Here is a 24,136-nt window from a genome sequence, read left to right on the forward strand (position 1 = left end):
GCGCCTGCGGCCTGTGGAGCATCACCCTGAGCCTGTCTCTGGGTACAGTACTTCTCAATAAAAGCCCGGGTGATGGGCGGCCGAATCACCTTGGTAGGTGCAACGGGGACTCCGAACGACTGGCAGAGTCCTGTGATCAGTGCGGGGAATCCCAGAGCCCTGTTGGACTTATCTGGGTCCAAAGGGTGCCTAGTGGGCGCCATACCTGCAAAAATATAGATGGCATCAGCGATCAACTGAGCCACATGGATGCTCATCCGTGCCAGGATGGCGTACACCAGCTGGCACTTAGGCATGGGGAGGTCGGAATTATGATCGGTGGGCAGGATGTTGCTGAGGAGCAACGTCATCCATATCTGGGTCAGGGTGGTCATGTTGGTGCGCATGATTCGCACTCGCCTCCCTGCAGCAGTCCGGGCAAAATCCTGCCCCGGTATACATAGCAGCTGGGCGATGGCCTCCTCATCGAACCCATCAGACCGGTTCCTCCTCTGGCCATACTCGCATTCCTGGCCCTCTTCCAACACCATCGGATATCCCAGGAGCTGGCTGATAGCGTCGGCATCGAACGGGATCCACTGACCCCTAACCCAGGATCTCATGTCACGCACGCCCTCCTCTGTTGGCCAAGCATTGGCATAAAACTCAAGGACTATTTCTGGATCAAACTTGGCCATGGGAGTAACCAGTGGTGCCCACCGCCGGCGCCCTATTTCCTCCTGGAAATCAGTATACTCGTCGTCCCTGAGCTGGACGCGTCGCTCCCGGAGAAACGACCATCCCTTGATGGCTTCGAAGCGCTGCTGGTGTACAACGCTCCTAAAGCGGTGACTGTCGTACTCCGGGGCGGAACTAGTTCCTTCGGCCGCCTTGTCCTTCCTGGACCTCTTTGAGGCAAGCTTCCTCGGGGCCATTCCTGCGAAGGCAAACATTTGGAAAGTTAGTTTTACCAGTGGGACATTACTCTTAAAGCAAAAATGGCATATAACCTCCTCCCATAAATACAAACATCAATGTAAATTTAGAGCAAGCTTATGCGCATATTTCCTTACAAACGTTCTCTTGCACAAGACATTCTATTAACCGAAAAAAAATGCACCCATATACAACCAAGGCAGCTTCGTTACCTAGATTATTTACACGTATTTCCAAGGTGTATTTGTTACTTACATCACACACATCTCCTTGGCTAAATTTACATACATGCATACTCAAAGCATTTTGGGGTACCAAAAATTGCACATGTGCACATCTTGGTATTTCTAATACCTATACATACACAAACTTCATGATGAATCTTGACTATCTTCACAAAAAGGTGCTACACTTCATGCCTTTTTTCAAGTTTTTGCTACCTAAAGCCGCGTGCAAATTCAAGCATATTTTCCTTTGCTGACTAAAATTGTATTCAAATTAAAAGGTATATTTTTTTGTAATATGTTTTCTTCACATAACATTCAACATATTTATATATATTTTTTGTGAGACATTTTGACTACCAAAAATTATATATACATATATTCAAGTATTTTGCTATTCATACCCAAAGTGCAAATTGCCAAAGGTATCTTGCTACCTATTCTAAACCTACACATTCATGACGAGCACAATTCCTAAACATCTAGGCGTAGGGAAAATATTATAGTGTGGCCCATAGCTGATTGCTGGCCAAAAAGGGTAACTTTACCCAATATGCACCTCCTTTTGTATTCTTTTTGCATAAAATCTTAGTTTCTAGGCCTAGGATATATGTGGGGCAATTACTCTAGCCTTTTTCGGGAATGAATACATGTTCCAAAAATAGAAAATATGTACAAACCAAAATGCCCCATGGGTTGTTTCCTTACAAAAGTCACGCGCTAATGCCATTGAGGCATTTCACCGAACACTTGGTGGGCGCGCGTTTAGGCGTCAATAGCAAGGGAACGGGGACAATGTGGCATGTCCCATTGTTTCAAAATGCATTATAGGCCTAGGGCTATCCCATACCAACCCCTAATTCAACCTAATCAAGCAAGAAAACAAACCAAAATTGCCCCATATACTTGAGCACACTCCCACAATTTAGAGCACCAAAAGGAGATCAAAATACACCAATGAAAAGCTAGAAAGCTTAGGGATGGAACACTTACTTGTTGGTGATGAACAAAAGCGCAAAACGGAATCAAAAAATGCGAAAAAGAATGACCCTAGGGCTGCAAACTCGTCAATCCCGTGGGTATGGCTTTTGAAAGGGGGGAAAAGAAGTTTTTGAATGTAAAAACGCCCCCCCTTTTCGTCATTCTTATAATTTGGTGCAGGGGTGGCTCGCCCAGGCGAGCCCAGCTCGCCCAGGCGAGCTAACCTGCACCCTTTTTTTTTTTTTTTTTTTTTTTTTGAGGGGAACATTAACCATGTCCCCTCCCTTCTCATGGATTAGCATTTTGCCTAACTTGAACTTACTTAGGTTAGAATTAGGCGTTGATTACTTATTTTATTATTACTCTTTTCCTTTTTAAAACAAACAAATAGTAAAAGAAAGCTGCAAAAGACAAAGGATACGGGGCTGCCTTGCAGCGACATTCCCTGCTTGTTTCGCACAGAGAAGGGTAACGATCGGTCGGTCGTGACCCCATCCCCGCTTGCGTTCATCCTTAAGTACCTGCAAGTAATGAACAACCAGGTATGGCCAATCTTGGCCGCATCATTACCCTACCTTGATTGGTTTCTGCCGTTCATGTTTTGTCTTCACTCCAGAAGGTAGCCCAAGGTGATCCCGCCCCTGTTTTACCACAACAATATACATGCGTATGCGTATGCGTATGCATGAATGTTTTCAAACGCAGAAAATTTAGGGAAAGTTGGTTCAGGTTCAATTCTAATTAAGCGCTTGGGGGATCCCATGAACTGAGCGGAAGGGCTCAGGCGATCACAAATCAACGCAAGGTGTGAAACTAACGTGAGGACTAAAAGCCTCAAATCCATGTTCATTTCTTTGAAAGATCGTAACAAGGGATACAACGGACCGGAAATCCCTGGGGGGAAATCTAGAAAACGCATAAAGATAGAGAACATGCAGCGACATCCTTAATTGCCCCAGCTTCTAAGCATAATATTGTTTGACGACATCAGAGTTCACGGGTGAAGGTAGCTCTTTGCCATCCATGTTGGTAAGCACCAGGGCTCCTCCGGAGAAAGCCCTCTTCACAACAAAAGGCCCTTCGTAGTTCGGGGCCCATTTCCCTCGGTGGTCCTTGACAGCATGGGACATTTTCTTTAGCACAAGGTCTCCCTCATGGAACTTGCGTAAGCGTACTTTCTTGTCGAACGCGCTCTTCATTCTTTGCTGGTACAAGCGCCCATGACTCATGGCCGTTAAGCGCTTACCCTCAATGAGGTTGAGCTGATCGTAGCGTGTTTGAGCCCACTCCGATTCCTTTAATCCGGATTCTGCCAAGATCCTTAATGACGGGACTTCTACCTCAAATGGTAACACCGCCTCCATCCCATATACCAATGAGAACGGCGTTGCCCCAGTTGACGTTCGCACTGAAGTCCGGTAACCGTGTAACGCGAATGGGAGCATCTCGTGCCAATCCTTGTATGACACGGTCATCTTTTGGATAATCTTTTTGATATTCTTATTGGCTGCTTCCACGGCTCCATTCATCTTTGGCCGGTAGGGTGTGGAATTGTGATGCTGGATTTTAAACTCCTCGCACATTTCCCCCATCATCTTGTTATTCAGGTTGGTGCCGTTGTCCGTGATAATCTTTCTTGGCAAACCATATCGGCAGATGATCTCCTTCTTAATGAACCTGACCACCACATTCCTCGTGACATTGGTATATGAAGCCGCCTCGACCCACTTGGTGAAATAATCTATTGCTACGAGGATGAAGCGATGACCATTCGAGGCCTTGGGCTCAATGGCCCCGATGACATCTATTCCCCACATGGAGAAAGGCCAAGGGGCGGACATGACATTCAGGGGATGCGGTGGGGCATTGACATTATCCGCGAATGCTTGACATTTGTGGCACTTCCTCACATGGACACAACAATCACTTTCCATGGTAAGCCAGTAATAACCTGCTCTTAAGATCTTCCTGGCCATAGCATGCCCGTTGGCGTGCGTTCCAAACGAGCCCTCATGGACTTCCTCGATCATGTGATTTGCCTCCTTGGCATCCACACATCGCAGGAGTGTCATGTCGTGATTTCTCTTATACAGTGTGCCTCCGCTCATGAAGAAACTGGCTGCCAACCTCCTCAATGTCCTTTTATCGTTGTCGGCAATCTCTGGCGGGTATTCTTTGCTTTCGACATATCGCTTGATGTCGTAATACCAAGGCCTTCCGTCCCGTTCCTCTTCCACTTGGCAACAATGTGCGGGTTTGCCACGACACTGAAATTCAATGTAGGGTAGGTCCCCGTGCGGTGTTAGCTGGAACATAGATGCCAACGTAGCAAGGGCATCCGCCATTTGATTTTCCTCGCGGGGAACATGATGGAAGGAGATCTCATCGAAAGTCTTAGCCAATTCCTTGATGTAGGCTTTGTATGGTATCAGCTTGGGATCTCTAGTTTCCCATTCCCCTTTCAGCTGATGGATTACCAACGCTGAGTCGCCGTACACCTTGAGTAGTTTGACATTGGAGTCAATTGCTGCCTGGACGGCTAGGGCACATGCTTCATATTCGGCCATGTTGTTGGTGCAGTCGAATCCTAGCCTGGCTGTGAAAGGTACACATTGATTGTCCGGAGAGATCAACACTGCCCCAACGCCATGACCTAGAATGTTTGACGCTCCGTCAAACCATACAGTCCATTTGTCCCGATCTTCGTCCAACTTTTCCCCGAACAAGGCCATGATGTCCTCATCCGGGAATTCCGGATGCATGGGCTGGTAGTCGTTAAGAGGCTGTTGAGCCAAATAGTCTGCCAAAGCGCTTCCTTTTATCGCCTTTTGGGTGACGTAGACTATATCAAACTCAGATAGCAAGACTTGCCACCGGGCGATTCGTCCTGTGAGAGCTGGCTTTTCAAAGATGTACTTGACCGGGTCCATTTTGGATATCAACCAGGTAGTATGGCTCAGCATGTACTGCCTTAAGCGATGGGACGCCCATACTAAAGCACAACACGTTCTTTCGAGCAAGGAGTAATTCATCTCACAGGTCGTGAACTTCTTACTTAGGTAGTAAACAGCGCGCTCTTTCTTCCCGGATTCGTCATGTTGCCCCAGCATACACCCCATTGATTCGTCCAAGACTGTCATGTACAAAATGAGAGGCCTTCCAGGTACTGGTGGCATAAGCACGGGAGGATTCATTAGGCACTTTTTGATCCTTCCAAAAGCCTCTTGGCAATCCTCATTCCACCGATCAGTTTGGTTTTTGCGCAAGAGTTTAAACAACGGCTCACAAATGGCGGTGAGCTGCGATATGAATCTGGCAATATAATTCAAACGCCCCAGGAAACCTCGGACTTGCCTCTCTGTACGGGGTTCTGGCATCTCAAGGATAGCCTTCACTTTTTCGGGGTCTACCTCTATCCCTTTCTGGCTTACAACGAAACCAAGCAATTTCCCTGATTTGACCCCAAAGGTACACTTAGCGGGGTTCAACCTTAATTGATATTTCTTAAGCCTTTCGAACAACTTCCGCAGGTTGACAAGGTGTTCTTCCTCAGATTTAGATTTAGCAATTATGTCGTCCACGTAGACCTCGATCTCTTGATGCATCATATCATGGAACAAAGCTACCATGGCCCGTTGATAAGTTGCCCCGCATTCTTGAGTCCAAAGGACATCACCTTGTAACAGAACGTTCCCCACAGGGTGACGAAAGTAGTCTTTTCCATATCCTCGGGCGCCATCTTTATCTGATTGTAACCAGAGAAACCGTCCATGAAGGAAAATAAAGCGAAATTGGCCGTGTTATCTACGAGGATATCGATGTGTGGTAAAGGAAAATTGTCCTTGGGACTGGCCCGATTCAGGTCCCGGTAATCTACACACATTCGTACTTTCCCATCTTTTTTAGGAACTGGTACGATGTTGGCAACCCATTCTGGATACCGAGCGACGGCCAGAAATCCAGCATCAAATTGCTTCTTCACTTCTTCTTTTATCTTCAAGGATGTTTCGGGCTTCATCCTCCTCAACTTCTGTTTTACCGGGGAACACCCGGGATTTAGAGGTAATCGGTGCTGCACAATGTCAGAACTCAAACCGGGCATATCTTGGTATGACCAAGCAAAGATGTCTTGGTAGTCTTTTAGCAGGATTATTAATTCTTCACGGATAGGTGCGGTAATGCCTGTACCTATCTTTACTTCCCTCTTTCCACTGCCAATTCCTAAGTCCACTAGCTCTGTTTCTTCTTGATGAGGCCCCATTTCTTGGTCCTCATGGGCGACCATTCTTTCTAGTTCCGAAGGAAGTCCCACATCCTCATCTCCTTCATCTTCCGTTTGATTCATTTCTTGCTCGAAGTTGATAGACGGGTCCCAGGTATTAGTACCTTCGGGGGACTCGTCATCGAATCTGCCGTTTTAGAAAAAGAAGTAAACATGCAAATGAATGAGAATGGGTAGAGACCAGGAACAGATGAAGAAAGATCCTTGTATTATAAATTCAAAAACAAAAGACACAAAGCCTTAACAAAATGAAAACTCTAAAGCCTAGGCCCAACTATAGAGCTTTTAAAACCGTAAAGGTTTACATTATGCTTGTTGCGTAAATGCCGGGGCGTTCCTCCACTCGCCAATTTCCCAGCTGGAAATCAGGAGAGCATGGTCGTACCAAATCCAAAGTACTCGGAATATCATCTTCGCATATCGCGAACGCTTGACCTTTGTCTCCCGAACCCGCACTTATAAAGCTTCTACTTATGTGGCAGGGCGGGCTTCCTTCACCTTCTTGTCTCCAACGCGAACTTTGACCATTGTTCTTCCTTCCCGCAATGCTTCTTTTCATGTCTGCCTGAGTGGGCTTATAGCCTAAACCATACTTCCCACGATTTCCTTGAGTACTTATCAGGCTAGTTATGCCGCCGTTGTTTTTTCCTAAACCCATCCCGGGTTCAAAACCGTTCCCCAACATAACTCGGGCCATCATTACCGCTGCATCGGACAGACAAGGTTGCCCAAAGAGGGAGTCTACGGAGGAAATGCTGACCACCTCAAAAGACTGGAAAGCAGTTTCTAACGATTCTTCTGCGGCTTCCACATAAGGCATGGAGGATGGGCAGCTTACCAAGATATCTTCCTCGCCTGACACGATGACCAAGTGCCCCTCCACCACGAATTTCAGCTTTTGGTGGAGTGTAGACGGCACGACTCCCACTGAGTGGATCCACGGGCGCCCCAACAGGCAGCTGTAGGGGGGGTTAATATCCATTATTTGGAAGGTGACTTGACAGGTGTGAGGGCCTATTTGTACTGGGAGATCGATCTCTCCCCTAACCTCTCGGCGAGTGCCGTCGAAGGCCCGAACCACCATTGAACTTGGTTTTAAGTGGGAAGCATTGAATGGTAACTTGTCCAAAGTGCTCTTAGGCATCACGTTTAAACTGGAACCATTATCGATGAGTACCTTGGCTACGATATGGTCCATACACTTGACTGATACGTGTAAAGCCTTATTATGCCCTCTCCCCTCGGCGGGGATTTCTTCTTCGGCGAAGGCAAGATAGTTGTTGGCAGTGATATTGTTGACCAGCCCTCCGAAACCTTCTACCGAAATATCTTGGCCACGTGAGCCTCGTTCAGCACTTTTACTAGCAGAGCCCGATGAGGCTCGGAGCTCATAAGTAACTCCAACAGCGAGACCCTAGCCGGGGTTTTGTTGAGCTGTTCGATAACCTTGAATTCGCTCTGCTGAATTATCCGAAGGAACTCGCCGGCTTCCTCTAGCGACACCTCCTTTCTACCATCCTTTTTCTCCGGGAGCCCCTTTGCTGGAATATCTTTATTCGAAGCGTGGGGTGCTTCGCCATCTTGTTCCTCCACCACTTTTCCTTTTCCCTTGACGTCGGCGGGTTGGACTGGTAGGTCCGGAGGTGCGAACACACGACCACTACGGGTCACACCACTCAGCCCCGTGATATTTGTTACTTTAGCTGACAGCGAGCTGACGTCAGTGACTTCTTCTTCCTTCTTCCCCGGAGGTGTATATCTCCACGGGACCGCGTGACTATTTTGGTACGGGAAAGGAACAGGTTTGGCCATTAAGGGGTGCCCGGGCTTTTGCGAGGCTGCACTTTTAGTGAAGTATATCACCAAGGGTTTGGGCTTCGCAACACCGCTCCCCTCCGTAGATTGCATGCATATATGCTGCTCTTCTTTTCCTTCAATGCCGACTTCTAGTCGACCTTGGTCTATCATCCGCTGTAACAATTCCTCTACTTCCAAACACGTCTCCATGTCATGCATCTCGCCGGCATGTAGCAGACAGGAATCCTCCTTACACCCACTATGGGGAATTACACCTCCCTTTTGTAGGGCCTCAAAGATAAACCTCCTAGGGGTTGCCACATCTCTTAAAGGTTTAGACCTGTGCGGCCTATCGGATTCAACTGCATTAACTGCTCCCCCTCCATGATTGGCGAGCGGGTTGGTCCTCACATTGGGCCGATCCTCTTGGAAAGTCAGCCATCCGGCATCCATTAAATGTTGGACCTTGTATTTAAGGGCCAAGCATTTTTCGACGGAATGCCCCGGGACACCCCCATGGTACTTGCAAGTTGCATTAGGGTCATACCACTTCGGGAAAGGGGGTTCGAGGACCCTTCCGGGAGTTACCACGGCCAAATGATTGGCGATGAGGGATGGTAGAAGATCTTCGTACGTCATTGGGAGCGGGGTGAATTCCGGCAATGGCCTCGGAGGGAAGTTCCTTGTCGTGTTGGAATTACCGGCCGGTCGAGTCGTGTTCGGAGTTGGAACTTGGGGAACTTCCCTCTGGGTGGGTGCCTTAGGCTGCACGGGTGTTGAACTAGAGGCGTTCCCAGCATGAGCCGAGAAGCTTGGGTGATGTTGCGCGTACTGATGGGTACCATGAGGTGTTTGCTGGGGTTTGACCCATGCGGGTGTTGAAGAGACGGCATGGGCATCTCCTTCCTTCCTTTTTGCCCCTGTTGCCCCGATTCTTTTGGCTTCACGTTTGTGGAGGAAACGTAATCAAACTTTCCTCTCTTCAATCCAACCTCGATTCTTTCCCCGGCAAACACCAGATCCGCAAAGCTGGACGGCATGTAACCCACTAGCTTCTCATAGTAGAACACTGGCAGAGTGTCTACCATCATGGTGATCATCTCTCTCTCAACCATGGGAGGAGCTACTTGTGCCGCCAAATCCCTCCATCGCTGCGCATATTCTTTAAAGGTTTCACCCTCTTTCTTGAACATATTCTGCAGTTGAGTACGGTCAGGAGCCATATCAGAATTGTACTGATACTGCCTTAGGAAGGCGGTAATCAGATCCTTCCAAGTACGGATACGGGAAGCTTCCAAATTAGTGTACCACACTACCGCAGCCCCGGCCAAGCTATCCTGAAAGAAGTGTATCAACAGCTTTTCATCTTTAGAATGGGCGCCCATCTTACGGCAGTACATTTTGAGATGGTTTTTGGGACAAGTCGTCCCTTTATACTTGTCGAAGTCCGGCACTTTGAACTTCGGGGGAATAACAACATCGGGTACTAAGCAAAGATCCGTCATGTCTGCAAACGGATAGTCCCAAATCCTTCCACAGCCCTCAATCTTTCCTCAAGGAGATCGAGCTTCCTCCTTTCTTCAGTTGCCGGGGGAGGCCCTTCCATAGACAAAACTATTGGCGATGCTGCGATGTTGGGTTGAGGCAACGTGCCTGGTGCCGGCCCTTCGGGGATCGGGGGATAAAACTCGACATCCCTCCGAGCATAATCTTGAGGGTCTTTATGGACTTCGTCGGGCTGCTGAGGAGGCTCTTTTTCATGGACGGGAGAAGCAATGTGGCCCGCATCTTCTTGCAAGATGGGTGGTGAATAGTTGGGCGGCATGTAATCGGTGCTGCACCAATGTCAGAACTCAAACCGGGCAATATCTTGGTATGACCAAGCAAAGATGTCTTGGTAGTCTTTTAGCAGGATTATTAATTCTTCACGGATAGGTGCGGTAATGCCTGTACCTATCTTTACTTCCCTCTTTCCACTGCCAATTCCTAAGTCCACTAGCTCTGTTTCTTCTTGATGAGGCCCCATTTCTTGGTCCTCATGGGCGACCATTCTTTCTAGTTCCGAAGGAAGTCCCACATCCTCATCTCCTTCATCTTCCGTTTGATTCATTTCTTGCTCGAAGTTGATAGACGGGTCCCAGGTATTAGTACCTTCGGGGGACTCGTCATCGAATCTGCCGTTTTAGAAAAAGAAGTAAACATGCAAATGAATGAGAATGGGTAGAGACCAGGAACAGATGAAGAAAGATCCTTGTATTATAAATTCAAAAACAAAAGACACAAAGCCTTAACAAAATGAAAACTCTAAAGCCTAGGCCCAACTATAGAGCTTTTAAAACCGTAAAGGTTTACATTATGCTTGTTGCGTAAATGCCGGGGCGTTCCTCCACTCGCCAATTTCCCAGCTGGAAATCAGGAGAGCATGGTCGTACCAAATCCAAAGTACTCGGAATATCATCTTCGCATATCGCGAACGCTTGACCTTTGTCTCCCGAACCCGCACTTATAAAGCTTCTACTTATGTGGCAGGGCGGGCTTCCTTCACCTTCTTGTCTCCAACGCGAACTTTGACCATTGTTCTTCCTTCCCACAATGCTTCTTTTCATGTCTGCCTGAGTGGGCTTATAGCCTAAACCATACTTCCCACGATTTCCTTGAGTACTTATCAGGCTAGTTATGCCGCCGTTGTTTTTTCCTAAACCCATCCCGGGTTCAAAACCGTTCCCCAACATAACTCGGGCCATCATTACCGCTGCATCGGACAGACAAGGTTGCCCAAAGAGGGAGTCTACGGAGGAAATGCTGACCACCTCAAAAGACTGGAAAGCAGTTTCTAACGATTCTTCTGCGGCTTCCACATAAGGCATGGAGGATGGGCAGCTTACCAAGATATCTTCCTCGCCTGACACGATGACCAAGTGCCCCTCCACCACGAATTTCAGCTTTTGGTGGAGTGTAGACGACACGACTCCCACTGAGTGGATCCACGGGCGCCCCAACAGGCAGCTGTAGGGGGGTTAATATCCATTATTTGGAAGGTGACTTGACAGGTGTGAGGGCCTATTTGTACTGGGAGATCGATCTCTCCCCTAACCTCTCGGCGAGTGCCGTCGAAGGCCCGAACCACCATTGAACTTGGTTTTAAGTGGGAAGCATTGAATGGTAACTTGTCCAAAGTGCTCTTAGGCATCACGTTTAAACTGGAACCATTATCGATGAGTACCTTGGCTACGATATGGTCCATACACTTGACTGATACGTGTAAAGCCTTATTATGCCCTCTCCCCTCGGCGGGGATTTCTTCTTCGGCGAAGGCAAGATAGTTGTTGGCAGTGATATTGTTGACCAGCCCTCCGAAACCTTCTACCGAAATATCTTAGGCCACGTGAGCCTCGTTCAGCACTTTTACTAGCAGAGCCCGATGAGGCTCGGAGCTCATAAGTAACTCCAACAGCGAGACCCTAGCCGGGGTTTTGTTGAGCTGTTCGATAACCTTGAATTCGCTCTGCTGAATTATCCGAAGGAACTCGCCGGCTTCCTCTAGCGACACCTCCTTTCTACCATCCTTTTTCTCCGGGAGCCCCTTTGCTGGAATATCTTTATTCGAAGCGTGGGGTGCTTCGCCATCTTGTTCCTCCACCACTTTTCCTTTTCCCTTGACGTCGGCGGGTTGGACTGGTAGGTCCGGAGGTGCGAACACACGACCACTACGGGTCACACCACTCAGCCCCGTGATATTTGTTACTTTAGCTGACAGCGAGCTGACGTCAGTGACTTCTTCTTCCTTCTTCCCCGGAGGTGTATATCTCCACGGGACCGCGTGACTATTTTGGTACGGGAAAGGAACAGGTTTGGCCATTAAGGGGTGCCCGGGCTTTTGCGAGGCTGCACTTTTAGTGAAGTATATCACCAAGGGTTTGGGCTTCGCAACACCGCTCCCCTCCGTAGATTGCATGCATATATGCTGCTCTTCTTTTCCTTCAATGCCGACTTCTAGTCGACCTTGGTCTATCATCCGCTGTAACAATTCCTCTACTTCCAAACACGTCTCCATGTCATGCATCTCGCCGGCATGTAGCAGACAGGAATCCTCCTTACACCCACTATGGGGAATTACACCTCCCTTTTGTAGGGCCTCAAAGATAAACCTCCTAGGGGTTGCCACATCTCTTAAAGGTTTAGACCTGTGCGGCCTATCGGATTCAACTGCATTAACTGCTCCCCCTCCATGATTGGCGAGCGGGTTGGTCCTCACATTGGGCCGATCCTCTTGGAAAGTCAGCCATCCGGCATCCATTAAATGTTGGACCTTGTATTTAAGGGCCAAGCATTTTTCGACGGAATGCCCCGGGACACCCCCATGGTACTTGCAAGTTGCATTAGGGTCATACCACTTCGGGAAAGGGGGTTCGAGGACCCTTCCGGGAGTTACCACGGCCAAATGATTGGCGATGAGGGATGGTAGAAGATCTTCGTACGTCATTGGGAGCGGGGTGAATTCCGGCAATGGCCTCGGAGGGAAGTTCCTTGTCGTGTTGGAATTACCGGCCGGTCGAGTCGTGTTCGGAGTTGGAACTTGGGGAACTTCCCTCTGGGTGGGTGCCTTAGGCTGCACGGGTGTTGAACTAGAGGCGTTCCCAGCATGAGCCGAGAAGCTTGGGTGATGTTGCGCGTACTGATGGGTACCATGAGGTGTTTGCTGGGGTTTGACCCATGCGGGTGTTGAAGAGACGGCATGGGCATCTCCTTCCTTCCTTTTTGCCCCTGTTGCCCCGATTCTTTTGGCATTCGCGTTTGTGGAGGAAACGTAATCAAACTTTCCTCTCTTCAATCCAACCTCGATTCTTTCCCCGGCAAACACCAGATCCGCAAAGCTGGACGGCATGTAACCCACTAGCTTCTCATAGTAGAACACTGGCAGAGTGTCTACCATCATGGTGATCATCTCTCTCTCAACCATGGGAGGAGCTACTTGTGCCGCCAAATCCCTCCATCGCTGCGCATATTCTTTAAAGGTTTCACCCTCTTTCTTGAACATATTCTGCAGTTGAGTACGGTCAGGAGCCATATCAGAATTGTACTGATACTGCCTTAGGAAGGCGGTAATCAGATCCTTCCAAGTACGGATACGGGAAGCTTCCAAATTAGTGTACCACACTACCGCAGCCCCGACCAAGCTATCCTGAAAGAAGTGTATCAACAGCTTTTCATCTTTAGAATGGGCGCCCATCTTACGGAAGTACATTTTGAGATGGTTTTTGGGACAAGTCGTCCCTTTATACTTGTCGAAGTCCGGCACTTTGAACTTCGGGGGAATAACAACATCGGGTACTAAGCAAAGATCCGTCATGTCTGCAAACGGATAGTCCCCAAATCCTTCCACAGCCCTCAATCTTTCCTCAAGGAGATCGAGCTTCCTCCTTTCTTCAGTTGCCGGGGGAGGCCCTTCCATAGACAAAACTATTGGCGATGCTGCGATGTTGGGTTGAGGCAACGTGCCTGGTGCCGGCCCTTCGGGGATCGGGGGATAAAACTCGACATCCCTCCGAGCATAATCTTGAGGGTCTTTATGGACTTCGTCGGGCTGCTGAGGAGGCTCTTTTTCATGGACGGGAGAAGCAATGTGGCCCGCATCTTCTTGCAAGATGGGTGGTGAATAGTTGGGCGGCAATCCATAAGGGTAAGCCGCTCGGTTGTATCCCAGGTGAGGGCTACCATCGTGCCCCAGTGTGTCCCTTCCCCGTCCTACTATGTTTGAGGGAGGATGGTGCGTAGTTGCCAAGAGAGTCGGGTCTGCTTCGGCAGCCGAACTGACAGCGGCGGCAGTGGCCGCGTTCTTCTCCATGAGCTGCTTCATACCTAACATGGCCTCCATCATGGAGGCCATTTGTTCTTTCAGAGCCGACATGTCGGCTTTCATATGTTCCTGCGTCTCCTCTTGATCACCCATCGTTCTAGATTTGGATCTGGTGCGATAGGGATCCCTTGCGGCGCGTTTAGTTATGGTGTTTTTCCCTAAAAAACCAAACGTGAGGAGTGGATAAAGAAAGAAAATGCATGCTAGAGATGAGATGTAGGAGTGATTTGATTTGCACAAGCTTTTTGGAGTAGAAACATGGGACCAACTCATTTTATTTCAAAAAGGAAGTCATATCTAGTCAAGGTCTGAGAGACCATACAAGTTTCCTAACGATTTCTAATTATGTGGGCCATTAAGTCTATCATATGCTGACAATAGCCGAGAAGCCCATGAATCTCTTCGGGGGCGGAGTAGGTGTCTGCCATCGCCTTGGCCTTGGCTAACAATCGGGGAAGTTCTTGACTCCCGTTCAAGGTAAGAGCAAACCGATCCATCCACATGGTTGCCTCTTGGTGTAAAGAGTCGATCACCCTTCCTCTAGCCTCTTTTTCCACATATACTTGGGCATACTCATCCGCGATTCTATGCTCGTGGGCCGTGGCTAGACCCAACTCTTCTTGGTACTTGGCGATGATAGCTAACATGTTGGTCTCTGTCTCGCATAAACGCTGAGACAAGCTTCTTTTGGACCTTGAACAAGAAACTAACTCCTCTTTCAGAACCATGCTATGTGCTCGCGACTGGTCCCTTTCTTCCCTTCGCAACTTGAGTTCATTATTGCTACCCCATAGAGCTCCGCGAAATTTGTTCCGGCCATACTCTTCCTTGCGAGCCCTCTTGGTCTCTTGTTCAAGGGCTCTTGCGGTAATTGCATTCTCTTCCCGTAACCCGGCACACTCCTTCCGAACGTGTGTAGCAGCCAACTTGAACTTCTCCTTGGCGAGTTTTGCCTTTCCTAACTCGCTTTTGAGAGCTTGGACTTCTTCGTCCTCTTCCAGTGCTTCAAAATTCTCTTCACTGACGACTTTTAACTTGGCGAGCCAATCTAAACCTCGTATGCGAACTTTCAGCTATTCGTGGTACCCACCAATGATGCCATTACGAATGCCTCTAAGCTCTTGATCTTTCCTTAACGGGGTTTCCCATGCTTTATGGATTCTTTGTATAGTCTTGGAATTTTGTGCGCCGAGATCCCTCACAAGGAAAGGAGACATGCTTTCTTCCGTCGGTGCTCCCCTCATGGGGTACCCTAGTTGTCTTATAGCGAGCGTGGGATTGTAATTAATACAACCCCTCGTTCCTACCAGCGGAATGTTTGGGTACCTTCCACATGAGAAAAGGACTCCTTCTTTTCCTTCCTTCCATCAGGGGAACCAACTGATTGTTCTACCTCCTACCCCGGCCAAGAGCTGGTCCCAATCCATTCTCCTCTTTTCAGTACACGAGCGATGGCTCAGGAGCGGACATGGATGTCTTGTGTCTTGTTGGAACAAGTGTGAAACCAACCAAACACAGAGGGCGGGTAAGCAACAGATGATCCGTGCGCTACTCTTCTCGCACCTTCGGTCAAATGTATCAAATAGATCTGCCAAGACAGCTACCACCGGACTTTCCTTGCTATGGTGGTAGGCAAGGAAAGCGTTGATTGCTGCTAGGTCTATCAAACCATCCACGTTTGGAAAGAGGACGACCCCAAAAATTAGCAAAGCTAACACATCCATAAACGGGACCCAGTCTCCTTGATTGGCCATACCCCTCGCCTTGTCTTCTAGGTACTTCTGTGGTAGGCCCGCTATGCCGTTTCGAGTCTGTTTTATGCGGTCCAAACCTCTTGCTGAATCCTTGACCACAGTTGCAATTCTGCTCAAAGAGGGGAGACATCCGGAGGAAAGATATGGTTTTCTTCCCCCGAGAGGACATCCTAGAATTTCCTCAAATTCTTCAATGGTTGGTACTAATTGGAAGTCCCCGAATGTGAAGCATCTCAAAGGCTGGTCGTAGTATTGGGTAAGTGATGCAATGGCTTCTATGGACACCTCTGCTATGGTCAACTCTAAGATCTTTCCGTAAGTCTTGCGGAAGGCTTGCATTTGGAGGGGTTCCATCAACCGCCCTAATTCCTTGATGCTGGTGGTATCTAGGCTTTTGACCTTGACTTGGTAGAACCTCTTGCCGGTTTGATTTGTTCCCATGCTTACCAAAGTGAGACAAAAGCTGGTGCAAATCAAAACTCCGATATCTCATGGGTGGGATGGATGAATGCATGAAGAAATGCATATGACACAGATGCAATTTACGAATATGGGGGTCCGGGGAATTTGTCACCTTCTTAGATACGACATCTAGGGGTAGCGAAATGCCCCAACGCACGTTTTTAAGAAGGCGACATGGACCCTCCGTTGGTTTGTTTACAGTAGGGATCAAGACAGAACCCATATGCAATGCCTATGCAAAAGACACAATGCGGGAATGTGCACAGTATGACAATATTTACCGAACATAAGCAAAAGGGTATATGATACTCATGCATGACAGTGTGAAAAATGGCACGCAGCGTGTTTGCTTCGTGCCCCTATTTAAGGGACCTATAAGGGAGAGAACTAACTAGGCTTTTAGCAATAATCCCCAAGGTAGTTATATCTCTCTTGATGGTTTCTAGAGGTATCATCCCCTTTGAAGAACATATTGTAGCAGTAGGGACTACTAGCAACAATAGGTTTTCAAAGAGAAAAGCTCTAGATGAGGGTTCACTGTAATCAAGCAAGTCGGAGACCTAGCATGATCACAGATTCACCTCCACTCCTTATGCTCCCATGAACCCGGGTATAGGGCCCTTTTTCACTCACAGTGTGTGCAAATAGTGTTGGTGTTTGTGTGCATCAAATGAATAAATATTTACTTCATGCATACATTTAAAACGCACTAAAAGCAACAAAGAGTTTATATACACAAGAACATAATGAAAGGAAACCAACAAAGGGGTAAGTCACGGTAAAACATTGCACAAAATTAAATGGCCTAACTCTCTAAAAACAGTCCCCAGTGGAGTCGCCAACTGTCGCAACCTACCCTTCGGCGGGAGGGCGACGCGTGACTCGCGGGATGCGTGTTCCACGAAAGGAATACGCGCGGAGTCGCCACCAACGTTTATTTGAGGAAAACGTCGGAAAAACCGGAAAAGACGCGATCTACGAACTTTTAAGTGAAAGGTTCGGGAGTTGTATTTACGCACGGGGAAGGTATTAGCACCCCACACATCCGCCCCAAGGGACGGCAGCCTTTAATCGAATGTGCAAACATGACTTTGATTTTTACGTTCCTTTTTATGTCCTTATATCCTTTTATACCCTTTTTATATTTTCCCCTTTTTTGTGGTCGACAAGGGTGTTTCCCTTTGCTCCTACGTATTCCTCAATTTGGGATGAGAAAATCAGACCTACGTAGTTCTTTTTTATCAAGTGATTCTTTTTTACCTTAAGAGGTGATCATTTTAAGGCGTTGTACCTTAAAAATGATCCATTTTACTTAGTGAGAAATTGAAATGACGAACTTCAAAAGCCTATTTTTGTGGACGAGCTTGACTAGGTGAGTTGATTTTAGCCTTAGTTTCACTTTAGTTATTAATCAATTCGATTAAGAATGAGAAATCCCAAAGAGAAAACGTCCGATTGATTTTCCGCTTTATTTTACTAAAAGATGTCTTTTTGATTATTATATTATTTTTTTACCTCTTTTTGATTTCCAACGTGGTTACGGCACGACCGAACGGTCGGAATTTATTTTAACTGAAGTTAATGGATAATACAATTCAAACGTTCGGTGGAAATTTATTTTTATTTTAAGTTAAGCGAGAAATGACTTAAGTAAAACGGCTTAAGCACGTCAACAGGGGGTATAAAAAGTAAACAAAACGAGAATAAAAATGCACGAAACACAATGTGGACCACTACGGGTACATAGAATGAATTGAAAAGCCTGGTTCGAGGTACTTACCCGTTGAAGATCGAAGAACGATGAAGAACGAATGAAGAACGTCGAAGAACGGTTGAAACCTTTGCGAGATTCCTCACGGAAAACGTTACGGAAACGTTTCGGAAGTGCCTCGGCTTAGATTTTCTTCACGGAAACAATTTTTCCAAGCAAATTCGAAAGAGAGAAAAGTGCCTCAGGGGCTGAACCCCTTCCTTCTTGCCTTCCTCCCCTATTTATAGCAAAATAGGGGAGGTGGTTGCCGCCCAGCTCGCCCAGGCGAGCTCAGCTCGCCCAGGCGAGCAGGGTTGCTTCCTCCAGAAGCAACCGCCTTCTGGAGGAATATTCCGGAGGGCCCAAGTGGGCCTGGGTGCTATTTGCACCCCCATTTTTACTAAGTACACCCCCCTCTGCTGTTTTTTGGTGATTCTTTTTTCGTAAAGTTACGGAAACTTACGAATTTCGTAACGATACTTGTTTTCTTTCCGTAATGTTACGGAACCTTGCGGATTACATAATCATCCCCCTTTTGACTTACGGAATGTTACGGAACCTCACTTAATTATGAAACGATGCTTCCATTTGATTTCCGGTGTGTCACGGAAACTTACGGATTGTGCATCAATATATTCTTTTTGGTTTTTCGGCATGTCCTGGAATTTCACAAATTGCCCAATGATGGATGCCAAGCACCTCACAAGGACCAAAGAAAGGTCGCATGTCATCAAGCAAAGGTCCCCGGACGAAATTAGGGTATGACAATGGCACATCCAAAACCCCCCATACTTAGCCTTTTTTGCACTCCTGGGCAAAATGAAGCAAAGAACAAAATCCAAGGATATCAAAGAGAGACAAACAAAAACATTTACATATTTCTCAATGAACATCAAGGAATGAAAGGAATGGGTAACATCTAACATGAAGAGATCCAAAGAGTCAAGACATTCGTGAAAATCATCCAAGCAACCTAATCATGGCAAAATAGTTAATCATCTCAAGAATGAAAAGTGATACAGCCTCACAAGATATACACTCTATCTCTCAAGTATCTAGGCTATTGTTTACTCTCGAGGCACCCATGAAAACAAACACCACATAGACTTGGAAAAATTCTAAAATTGACAAACAACTTGACAAACACATGCATATAAGGATCAAAAGGTCTTTAAAGGTTGTAATGGGGCCAAGGACAAGGTAGGGGAAAAAATATGGAATAAGTAGGTAAATCCCAAAGGAATAGAGGAGCAATAGGGAATAAGTGGAAATTAAGCACAAGTAGTAAACACAAACCCTCTAATATCAACAAAATCAACCAAGGCTCCCAAATCAAGTCCTCATAACAAGACCTCATTTATTCAACTTCACTTCTTTTCTTCTTCTTTTTTTTTTGAACAGTATGAATTTGCAGAAATTGCAGCAATGGATTTTTTTTCATTTTTTTAAACAGTACAAATTTGAAGATTAAAGCAAGAGCTAGGCAATATATATATACATCAAGCATGGCCAAAATAAAACATTAAGCGTGGCCAAAAATCATATCTTCCAATGAAACATACCCCCCCACACTTATTCCCAAAACAATTCCAAAGCTCCAAAATTCCTTAAGGGTAAGGTGATATCATGGTTTTTCACTTAAGGCTTGTAATGAGCTTCAAAACAAAGAAAGGGGAACATAGGCTCAAAGGGGCTATCAAAGGAATTAATTCAAGGTAAGTCCATTTGGCTAGAAGCTTATAAGAACAAAATTGCCTAAATCATTTCCAAATATGCATGTGAATTAGGAAGCATCAACAAGAATCAAGCCAAGGCTATTGTGCAAGCAATCAATGGGGCAAAACACACCAAAAGATTATGATGATGGATGGCTCAAATTCTCACAAAGGTAAACTTATCACTTTCAAATTGAGCTTTCAAAATTATCATGACATGTAGAGGAAAAACAAGGATTTCAAATCACAAAATGTCAAGAGACTTTTATTTTCAGAACAATTACCCATTTCTTGAACATATCCTATAATTCAAAGAAAAATATGCAAAGTTGTACATGCAAACAAAATTGACCTAAAATATTAAACTAGAAACCCAACAAAACTAACAAAACTAACAAATTTAACACAAAAAAAACTAACAAAACTAGCAAACCCAAAACCAAAGAACACTCCCTCCCATACTTAAACAACACATTGTCCTCAATGTAGCACAATTAAAAGATTAAAAGCAAGTAAACCATCAAATAGAATCGGAAAAATGTAATAAAAGTAAAGAAGGAGACAGAAGAAAGAAAACTCCCTAAATCATGGCGGAAAAGAAGTAAGCTGAAGTAAGGAGATCTTTTGAGCAAGGACAATCCCCAATGCATAATTTGATGCATCACACATAAGCTCAAAAGGGGCGGTCCAGTCGGGTGCCTGGATGATGGGGGTGGTAGTCAGTGCTCTTTTGAGGCAATCAAAAGCCTTTTTGAGTTTATCATTAAAGTCAAACTCCACCTCCTTTTGCAACAAGTTGGATAGTGGAAGGGCTACCTTGCTAAAACCTCTTATAAAGCGCTTGTAGAATCCTGCATGACCAAAAAAGATCGCACCTCTCGAACGCAAGAGGGGTAAGGCAATTCTGAAATAACAAAAATTTTTGCAGGATCTACTTCAATGCCCTTATTGGAAATAATGTGGCCTAAAACTATACCTTGCTCAACCATAAAATAACATTTTTCAAAATTTAGAACAAGGTTAGTTTCAGTGCATCTATTCAAAACCTTTTCCAGACTATCCAAAAAAATATCAAAAGAGGATCCATATACAGTGAAATTATCCATAAACACCTCTATGTAATTTTCTAAAAAATCACTAAAAATACTAATCATGCACCGCTGGAAGGTACCAGGGGCATTGGACAGGCCGAAAGGCATCCTTGGATAGGCAAAAGTGCCAAAGGGGCAGGTGAATGTGGTATTTTCCTGATCCTCAGGAGCAATAGTGATTTGCATATAACCAGAAAAACCATCAAGGAAACAGTAGTGAGATTTACCTGCCAGGCATTCAAGCATCTGGTCAATGAATGGCAGTGGAAAATGGTCCTTTTTGGTAACCTGGTTCAGCCTCCTATAGTCGATGCAGACTCTCCAACTATTCTGCACCCGAGTAGGAAACAAATCCTTCTTCTCATTTTTTATCACGGTGAGGCCGGTTTTCTTTGGGACTACCTAGACGGGACTCACCCATTGGCTGTCGGAGATAGGATAAATGATTTTAGCTTGCAAAAGCTTGGTTACCTCCTTCTTCACTACATCAAGAATCACCGGGTTGAGTCTTTTTTGTGGCTGTCTTACTGGTTTAGCCCCATCCTATAAATTTATTCGATGCATACATGTGGATGGGCTAATACCAGGAATGTCCGCTAGGGTCCAGCCTATAGCCTTCTTATGCTTCTTGAGAACTGATAACAGCTTCTCCTCTTGCTCATCAGCAAGGGAGGCAGATATAATTACTGGAAAACTTTTGCTATCATCCAAGTAAGCATGTTTTAAATTTGATGATAGAGGCTTCAATTCTGGTGTGGCCGACTGGATAGTGGTAGAAAGAGATGGTTTCTCAGCCTGTACCTTATAAAGAAAGTCGGAAGTATGTGTACTTCCTGAAACATGGTTAGCTCTATCTGACTCTATAAAATCAATCTCAAGAGGTAAAGCATCAACAGACATGTAATTAATATCAATTTCAGATTCACTCTCAACATCAAATTTAGACATATGGTCAAGTACAAATTCAAATTCAATGCATGAAGAGTGACAGGCATGCAGATTGGAGTGAAGATCAGTCATGTATTCATCAACAATATGGTCAATTATTTCAACACAAAATATAGAAAGATCTTCAGATGGGTGTTTCATAGCATCAAGAATATTAAAATGAACAGTTATATCACCAAACTCCATAGATAGTGTGCCAGCATATACATCTATCTTAGTTCTAGCAGTTTTCATAAAAGGTCTGCCTAGAATGATGGGAACTGATCCTTTAGAAAATCCCTCCTCCATATTCAAAATATAGAAATCAACAGGGAAAATCAGTTCACCAACTCTAACTAAGACACCCTCTATGAAACCCGCAGGATAGGCAACACTTCTATTAGCTAAATGAATTACCACATCAGTTGATTGCAAGGGACCAAGAGATAGAGAATTAAAAATAGACAGAGGCATCACACTAACAGAAGCTCCTAAATCTAGCATGGCATTGTCAAACTTATTGTTCCCTATAATACAAGGTATGCTAAATGTACCTAGATCTTTACATTTTTCAAGGATTTGGGGAACAAATTTACCAATCAATGCAGAGACATTTCTGCCCATACTAATTCTTTCACTTCCTTTAAGCTTTCGCTTATTAGTGCACAACTCCTTCAAGAATTTAGCATATCTTGGAATTTGCTTTATTGCATCCAGCAGAGGTATGCTTACCTCTACTTTTCTAAATGTTTCCAATATCTCCTTCTCTATCTCTTCCATTTTTTTGTTGGAAATTGCTCTTGCAGGGAATGGAAAAGGGATATGCTTCTTCTCTTTAGATTCACCTGCATAGAAATTGTTAGGTAATTTACTCTTTAAATTTTTGTCATCATCTTTTTCTGGAGTAGAGTGAAGTTGGGCAAGTTCATTTGCGAATGAGGAAGATGTTGCTGGTTGAGGTCCTTGACACTGCTTTCCCGACCTCAATGCAATGGCACTCACATTTTTGGGATTCTACACAGATTGAGAAGGTAATTTGTCATAATTCTGGAACTGTTGTTGATTTAACTGTGTAGCCAATTGTCCCATTTGATTAGTTAAGCTATGAATGGAGGCTCTAGTCTCTTGTTGAAACTGAATGTTTTGCATAGTCATTTGCCTCACAAGTTCTTCAAGGGAAGGTTGCGGAGGCGCCTCAACTGTTTGCTATTTCTGGGCTGTTACGGTTGCTGCTGTTGTTGTTGCTGCTGTTGTGGAGGACTCAACCATCTAAGGTTGGGATGATTCCTCCACCCGGGATTGTACCTGTTGCTGGAGAGGTCATAATTGTTCTATTGTGGCTGAATTTGTTGCTGAGGTTGAGGAGGTCTACTATAGATGTTGGTAGCATATGCTTCAGGCTGTTCAATTGCTCCAGATTATTGCACAGAAGGGCAAAGGTCTGTATGGTGGTCGGCAGAGAAGCATAAACCATAGAGTCTTGCGACAGGTGCAGATTTCTTATTCATGGCCAGTTGGGTTACCAAGTTAACCAAGGCATTTAGTTTACCTTCAAGCTTCTTAGTTTCAGATGATGCAGATGAGTTTGTGGCCACCTCATGCACTCCTCTGATGACTATATCATCATTTCTGGTGCTAAACTGCTGGGAGTTTGAAGCCATCTTCTCAATTAAATTTCTAGCTTTAGCATGGGTCATGTCTCCAAGGGCTCCACCACTGGCGGTATCTATCATACTTCTCTCCATGTTACTGAGTCCTTCATAAAAATATTGGAGAAGCTACTCAGAAATTTGGTGGTGAGGGCAACTGGCACATAGTTTCTTAAATCTCTCCCATTATTCATATAAGCTCTCTCCACTGAGTTGCCTAATTCCTAAAATATCTTTTCTGATGGCCATGGTCCTGGAAGCAGGGAAAAATTGGAGCAAAGTAATATAGCCAGTCCTTTGCCACTCCCTCTAGAGAATGAGGAAAAGCCTTCAGAAATATGTGATCCTCCTGGACATCTGGGGTTTCATTGTGGAGCAAACAATATGGAATTCATTCAGATGTTTGTGCGGGTCTTCACCTGCAAGACCATCAAACTTTGGAAGCAAATGGATCAGTCCAGTTTTAAGAACATATGGGACATCCTCATCAGGGTATTGGATGCACAAGCTTTCGTAGGTGAAATCAGGTGCAGCCATTTCCCATAGAGACCTCTCACGGGGTGGAGGTTGTGCCATGTTCTCAGAATGTTCAAAATCAGAATGTTCAAAACAATAATGCTCAAAATCACCAATAATAGAATGCTCAAGATGCTCAAAAGGTACTAAATGATGTCAAACTAATCTATGAAATGTCCTATCTATCTCAAGATCAAAGGGTTGTAAGTCAGGTGG

At 45.6% G+C, this 24,136-nt stretch overlaps 1 non-coding gene across 1 annotated transcript; it reads left to right on the forward strand.

Annotated features, from left to right (window-relative positions):
- Positions 1 to 23,543: 23,543 nt before the first annotated feature.
- LOC114403971 lies at positions 23,544 to 23,650 on the forward strand. The gene has a single exon (XR_003664737.1). It is a non-coding gene; the product is annotated as a small nucleolar RNA R71 (small nucleolar RNA).
- The last annotated feature ends 486 nt before the right edge of the window (positions 23,651 to 24,136 follow it).

Source organism: Glycine soja, chromosome 20, assembly GCF_004193775.1.
Source record: "Glycine soja cultivar W05 chromosome 20, ASM419377v2, whole genome shotgun sequence".
Taxonomy (NCBI): domain Eukaryota; kingdom Viridiplantae; phylum Streptophyta; class Magnoliopsida; order Fabales; family Fabaceae; genus Glycine; species Glycine soja.